Genomic DNA, 7,912 nt, shown 5'->3' with positions numbered 1-7,912 from the left:
AGAACAAAACATTGTAGTCACACAATGTGGTGCCACATAACGTATTTGCAGCCACAAAGGAGGCAGAGCGGGGAGGATCATAGCATGAAAATGAGCTGAGCAAACCAAAGGTCATTTAGCTCCAGTGTCAAAAACAATCCAGTTAGAGAGGACATTCCTGTGGTTCCAGTCACTTAGGAGTTGAAGGTTAGCAGGAGTACAGCTAAGACTAGCCCAGGGAAAGTGTGAGAACCTACTTAAAGAATAAATGAAAGCAAAAAGGGCAGAGGTTTTATGCTCAAGTAACAGAGAACAGGAGACCCTGAATTCAAAGCCCCAATAGCAAAAAAAAAGAGAAACAAATTTTTATTTCATTGAGCCTTACAATTGTATGTTTCTGTTTCATTACTTATTTTTGCAGATATTCTATTCCCTTGTTGATTTTAATTTTGTACTTTCAAATGGGATAAAGTATTTCCTTTTAAAAAACATTTCTTATCAGCATCAATTAGCTGTAATTCTTTTTTTTTTCTAGTCCTGGGGCTTGAACCCAGGGCCTGAGCACTGTCCTTGGGCTTTCTCAAGGATAGAGCTCTATCACTTAAGCACTACTTCCAGCTTTTTTCTATGTATGTGGTACTGAGGAATCAAACCTGGGTCTTCGTGCATGCTAGGCAAGCACTATACCACTAGGCTAACCTCCCAGCCCAATTGTTGTAATTCATTTTTACAAGCTCATGTCCTCTGTCACTCTCACTCCTCCTCCTTCTGGCTTTGCCAAAACCACTCTCCATGGTAACACATGAATACTGGGTGACTTCATTCTCCTGACCATTAAGGAATGGAGAATATGGCTGTGTGCACCAAACAAGATCAGGGAAAACTGAAAATGTCAACATCAGACTGTTCCCTCTTGAATTGCAAAATCATATGAACACAAAGGATGAGGCTGGCGTTTTGGTTACACCATCTTTTATTATAAACACAGAAAAGCCCATCTAGAAGACAGAAAGAAGAGAGGAAGATAGAGTTTGGAGAAGGCTTCTCCTTAGAGAAAAGATAGCACATGGTTTTCCAGGGAGAGAGGAAAGATGTCTTGGGTCATCTTCATTGTATTATAATAATCTGTATATATAACTTAGTAGATGAACATGACAAAATGTGATTGTTTCTTAACATAATTTCTGTGTTAGGAGAACATGATTAATTGGGAACTGACAGCCAGTAGAAAAGCATTCCATAAATGTCTATTGCATATGCACAGGATATTGCTGCTTGCTAGATTTGGCTGATTTTCTTTCCTTGTTTTTCTCTTTCCCACAGTTACTGAATTGAGTGCATGATTGAGAACCATGTTTTAAGCTGACCCCATTACATACTAAGTTTGTAATGAATTCCTATCATATTTCTATTTTAGTGTCCAGACAGCAAATTAATCTACCTACTTAATCTTCCACCCCAAGGCTTTCTTTCTGCCTTGGAGCAGATCTGATTTCTAGAAGTCACTTTCTGAGTCTGGGCCTTTTCTTCTTTTTTTGGCTCTTAGATTTGCAATAATTCCATTGCCTGTTTCTTCCATTTCAACCTAAGATAATAATTCCACTATGGTAGAGTGGCCCTTGGTTTCTTTAGGTGTTTATTTACTTCACATTTTCTTTGGTTTAAAGTCACAATTTAAGTGACTATATTCATGATATGAACAAAATACATTGCAGACCAGTCTTTAGCCCTAATGAGAAATACAAAGAAAAAGAAAATAAAGCCTGGGGTTGTAACACTAACCTTGCCTTGAGTTCTATACCTATTTTGAAAGGAGTCTGCTCTAACTTCAAGAATCAGTCCTTATATCAGGGGACTTGAAGATTCTTTTACATGAGTGACATAGTATTTGAGTTTGGTTTGTTCCCTGTTCCTTTGGCCCCAGAATGAACAAATGCTTTATATATCAGATTTCAGGGTGACCCTACTTCCTAGATTTGCATGTTGCTTGAACACACTTTTTATGTCACTCTACCACAATTTTGATTGCTCTCAAATAGTCCCTAAAGCATTCAGGGCACAAAGGCAAACATCAAATAAATGGATCCTGTTACTAGCTATACCTCTGTTCCCAAACCTCCTGTGCCCTGCTGAATTCTAATGTTATGAGTAGGGAAAGCAACATAACGGCCCCTTTCCCAAAGCTGGAGATAGTTTAAGTACCCCAAATCTTAGTTCCATTGTGATAGGCTCTTTCAACATCCCTTTGGAAACTCTTCATTAAAGGGTATTCCTCATTCACTCTCTAAGAGACTTTTGGCATGTCAATTCATCCATTCCTTGCCTCCCCGGCAAACATTCTTTCACATCAGGTCAGCTTTTCTTAGGACTGGTATATCAGGGTCAAAGGTATATGCTGAGTCCTTTAACAAAGAGGCTAACCAACCATATTTGGTACCAAGGCTTATACATTGCTAATATTCAATACAAGCACACGGTATTGTATAAAGTAGATATCTGAAAACTACTTTTTAATGAATGAATAAGTTAATGAGGAAGAATAATAAGGGGTCTTTCCTATGGATTTCTGTGTCTCACATATCAATGACAAAAAGAATCGTGGATATTTAATGTCCTCAGACATCTCATTGGGGTTTAACAATCTCGAATTCTTGGCTAGCAGAAACAGCATTGTTTCCAGTAGATTATTGATAGCACCAAAGTGTGTTTTTCATTTGTTTTCTACATGTGTCCTAGGAAACCACCAACTCCCAGTAGTTCCTGGAAGAGCAGCAATCTTCATGTTTGCAGTTTGCAAAGTTGTTCATATGAGCATCAATAGAAGAAACAGCTTTGGTTCACTAGGAATAGACAACTCAAATGTTTTGGCACTTGGTTATTTTAAATATGATCTTATTTTAGGAGAAATGAATTTTCAAATGCATTTTCTCAGAATTTACCAGTAACAAGAACAGCCAGCATCTATCTTCTGTGTGCTACCAGAGGGCACACATGACATACTTTATCTCATTAGAAGTACAAAAAACTCAGTAAGGTAGTTAATAGCACTCATCTTCATTTTTCAGGTGGGAAGTTGAGGTATAGTTAAGTCAAGTGATGTTCACAGCCAACCAGTTTGTGCTGGCAGAGCTGTGCTGTGTTGCTCATAGCCAGATGGGAGATTATTGTAGTCATTAGCAGGTCATCCTATTTGGTGCTCAAATTGTTTGTGGGAATTACTTCACATATTTCAATAGATCTCACAGGGGAAGAGAAGGATAGGAAAGAAGAAGGCAGACCAAATTGGTCAATAGAACACTGGGTATTATTAATTATGGTCCCAAAAGCTCCAGTATCTATTTCTGGTACTCTGAAGTTACTTAGACCCTTCAAAGAGCACCATTTGGGTTATTCCACAGTGAGCAAGCATCGTAGCACCCATCTTCACAGTAAGCCTCTCCCAAACATCCCTCACCTATGCACATACACACATATGCTATAACATATTTTCAGAACCACTAGTCCCTCTGGCTTGCAACTTGCATGACAACCGTTAGCAAAAGAATTGAAAAGAGGGGCCGGGAGTTTGGCCTAGTGGTTAAAGTGCTTGCCTAGCATGCATGAAGACCCGGGTTCGATTCCTCGGTACCACATACATAGAAAAAAGCCGGAAGTGGTGCTGAGGCTCAAGTGGTAGAGCTCTAGCCTTGAGAAAGTCCAAGGACAGTGCTCAGGCCCTGAGCTCAAGCCCAGGGCTGGCAAAAAAAAAAAGAATTGAAAAGGTCATAGACCAATCAGAGTAGATTTTTCCTGGTATCTTTGTTCTAGAGGGGGGAAGGTCTCTGAGGAAGGCACTTGTCTTAAATATGCTCAGGTTGGATAGAACTGGCAGGATCAGGCTGGGATTGCTGTTTTGTTTAGCTTCGTGCTGGCTTTCACTGGTCTCAAAAGTAGTTCACTGGATATTTGTAATCTCTGGGCTTTTTAAGGGCCCTGGACTATGTTGGTGCATTTCAGCTTTTATCTGAGCTTTGAGTTTAGTTGGCTTCATCTCTGCTGTTAGTGAAATGAACTGTTTGTTCAGCAAAGGGCTGAATCCTTTTAAGGACCTGGGATGGACTTTTTAGGACATACTGTTATAAATCACGGATTATTTTCATGACTGAGTCCTTCAAAGGATGTGTTTTTCAGAAGGTAAAGCTGTGGGTAAGGGGAGCCTAGGATGATACATGGCCATAGCTGAGCTGAGTTGTTAAAAATCAAACAGGATCTTTCTCTGGGTCGATATTGATTCATATATAATATGAACCACTTTATTTTGCAAGGCTCTAGATTAGTCAGAATTGGGTTTCAGCCCATTCTGATTGGGATTTATGTCTTCATTTGGGATGATTGCTTTGGCCTGAGAGTCTTAAGGCCACAACCTGTGACATTTGTTAACTACTTCTCCAAGAAACTCTTCCCTGTTCTGGTTCCCAAATGCATGGTTAGTTTTCTCTCGTACATCTTCAGCCCTAGAGATATCTGCCAATAAAATGGATGCCACCATGAATTTGCTCGCCACTGTCTTCAATTGGAGGGGCAGAAGTGTTCTTTTCAAAGCTCGTGGATCTATCTGGATGCACCTTGGGATCAATGTCTTCCAAAACACTGACATCTTTGGAAAGGGCTGGAACCAGAGGAACATTCTCAGTCCAATTAGAACATTAAGAATTGCCCCTGCAAGAGACAATAAAATACTGACAAAAAAGACAATATTCAAAATCCTTCAAGTTCTAAATTAATTCCAGGAAATGCTAGCAGATATGCATTAGAGACTCTTCCTAAGTCCTGCTCACCCTTCCCATGACCCTGCATATACATAAGGCTGCTATATCCCCAAAGCCTAAGATAACAGTTGTGTCCTACCTCTCCACTGAAATACCAGTGTAGGGTCATAGAAGGGACTTCACTTACTATTGGTAAAGACTGTGGACATCTTGGTTTTCTTTCAATTTTTTTTCCTGTGAGTAACTGTATTTAGGAAATATGATGTCAAGTTCACTTTGTGGGCATATTTAGAGCATGTTCTTGTACACAAGGCCATCTTATAATTTTAAGAGGCAGCCAGAATGGATTCCTCTGGATAGAAAGAAAAGATTAGAGCTGTGTTAAGATGTAGACTTATTCAGCTTTCATCAGTAGTCTTCCTTCTAGAATCTTGGTTAAAAGGCAGGGGCAATTGGAGCACTCAAATATCTGAGTCACCTCATATCCCTCCCTGCCCCCTAAGGAACCATATTTGTTCTAGGGGAGACTCTTGGATCACCCTCTCCCTTCCCTATAAAATATTCTACAGGGAATATTCTCCTTTTCTGGAACCTGTGCCTTACCTATCTCTGATAATGGTATCTCTAACTCTGAAGACCTGTCATGAAGCCATTAGTTCCGTTCCCAGGAAAACATTCTAAATTGCTCTTGAGGGGGTCAAGTAATGTGGCTTAGTGGTAAGGTGATAGCCTAAGATGCATGAGGCCCTAGGTTCGATTCTTTGGCACCACATAAACACAAAAAAATAAATAAAATGATTATTTTTAATTGCTTTCCCTGTAAAATTCCCACCATCTAAACGCTTAAACAACCTACAAGACCCTAATTCTTCCTGAGCCTCCTCCACTCCCTTCAAGTAGGCCTTTCTTTTCCTTGTCAATCCCATAAGCACTTCTTCACTTTGTCCTCATTACTTTTCTTTCTTCTGATTTTCTAACCTTTATTGACCCAGTTAAATGCATAAAAATTTCTCTCTCTCTCTTTAAAAAAAAATTCAGCTACAATGAGACTAGAATAAGTTGTAAACCTCTCCCCATGCCTCTCTCATCCTTGGGCTAAGCATTTGTACTCAAAGCTAGCACTCTACTACTTGAGCCACAGCTCAACTTCCAGCATGGCATGTGTGTGTCGTGTGTGTGTGTGTGTGTGTGTGTGTGTGTGTGTGTGTGTGTGTGTGTTTAACTGGACATAAGAGTCTCATGGACTTTCCTGCCCCAGCTGACTTCAAACCACAGTCTTCATTTTTCAGCCTTTTAAGTAGCTATGATTACAAGCATGAGCCACTCTGGCATCTGGTGATATCTCTCTCTCTCTCTCTCTCTCTCTCTCTCTCTCTCTCTCTCTCTCTCTCTCTCTCTCTCTCTCTCTTTGTGTGTGTGTGTGTCTCAATGTCATTTATTACTAGGGCTTGAACTCAGGGTCCTACACTCTTGTTTAGCTTTTTCCACTCAAAGCTGGCACTTTACCACTTGAGTCACAGCTCTACTTCCAGCTTTGTGGTGATCTACTGGAGATAAGAATCTCTTGAATTTATCTGCCTAGGCTGATTTTGAATCATACTCCTCAGATTTCAGCTTCCTTAAGGTGGGAGACACTGGTACCTGGCTGTGTTTTCCATTTCTTGAGGCAACAGAAGTGAAGAAAAGGAAGTCTTTGTCAGGAAAGAACAGTTTCACAGACAAGTAAATCGTGGAGCAATTAAGTACTTTTTTTCCCAGACAGAAATTCTCCAGGCTTCAATGTGATAATAGGCATTTATTAGTTATCTATTACTGCTGAACAAATTACCCCTGCCCTCAGAAATGACAGCCTCAAAAATGATTGTCTCTTTTCTGTGGGTCAGGAATCAGGAAAGGGTGTAACTGAGGAGTTCTGATTTGGGGTCCCTTGCTAAGGTCATTTGAAAGATTTGATGACAGGAGCAGAAACCACCACTTATAAGGGGGCTAACAAATGGTTTTGTCTGTCATCAGGGAATGTACTTATGGACTCCCCCATAGCGGTGCCTGGGTGGACTCTTGACAAGGCAGTGGGCTTCCCTAGAGCCAATGACCAGGAAGAGCAGAGGGGAGAACACAGGTTTTCCATGCCCCCCTCCCTCGCTTTCAGCTGTCATTCACCATCAGATCTACTGTGCCTCATCCATCACTTACAGGCCTGACAAGGTGTCAGAACCAAGAAAGGAGGACTCTGGAAATCACCCCTTGGGAACTCCAGAACTTATGTAAAACCGCTTAGGTAAAATCTTTCACCGACCTGGACCCTTCTTCCAACGCACCAGGATTCCAGTGTGCACATGGGAAGATTCCCTAGAACTGAGGCATGAGTGTGTACTGAGGACTCCTGGAGTAGAAGATACAGGAACTGAGGGCTGGGGTTTGATCTGGAAGGGGAGCTCAGAGGCCACTCTAAAGAAGCCATTAGAGTTTAGGAAGGCGAACACAAGGCTTCCCCAGCTTGCCACAAATTGCTTGAACTGTTTACACTGTCCTTAGCTGTTTACTTCCTCTGTCCTACATCAAAGATCAGAATAAAAGCCAAAGTTCACGGGCTGAAAGGAAGGATTGTGTCGCAGAAGCCCTAAAACGTAGAGAGATGGAGCTGATCTAGTGGGCTCAGCTGTTCCCAGCCTGGGGCAGTCCAGAAACCCCACAGGCACTGCATTGCACGTGCTTTTTTGAAAACAACCCCAGTCCTCTTTGTGGTCTGCACTTAAGACTACCTAAGGTCACTTGGATGATTCAGAAGACAAAGGCCTTGTTTTTCCCTACTTAATTTGCACAATGACTTTATATTTGTCAAGGTCCGAGGCTGGAGTCGGAGCCACTGTGCTTAGAGGAAATGAGTTCTATCAAATATTTACAATGCCCATATCCGCAGAGGCAGAAATGGAGAAGAAAGTATGGAATAGCTAGAGAGACTGGAGAAGGGGCCACGGGAAGGAAAAGAAAGGGAAGATGCATGACCACAAAGGAAGGAAACGGCAAGCGTGGCTTACCTGGAAGTGATAAGGAAAAGGAGATGGACACTGTGTCTCTGGCGGGGTGTGTGGTTGGGGGTTCGGGGCAGGGCGGGGCTGGGGGGGTCCCCAAGGCCAGATCCAGCCGCGCTCTGGCGGACCCCGGCTGACCTCTGCCGCTTTCGA

Source organism: Megascapheus bottae, chromosome 7, assembly GCF_031878675.1.
Source record: "Megascapheus bottae isolate mThoBot1 chromosome 7, mThoBot2.hap1, whole genome shotgun sequence".
Taxonomy (NCBI): Eukaryota; Metazoa; Chordata; class Mammalia; order Rodentia; family Geomyidae; genus Megascapheus; species Megascapheus bottae.
Note: the sequence above shows the minus strand (reverse complement) of the source record.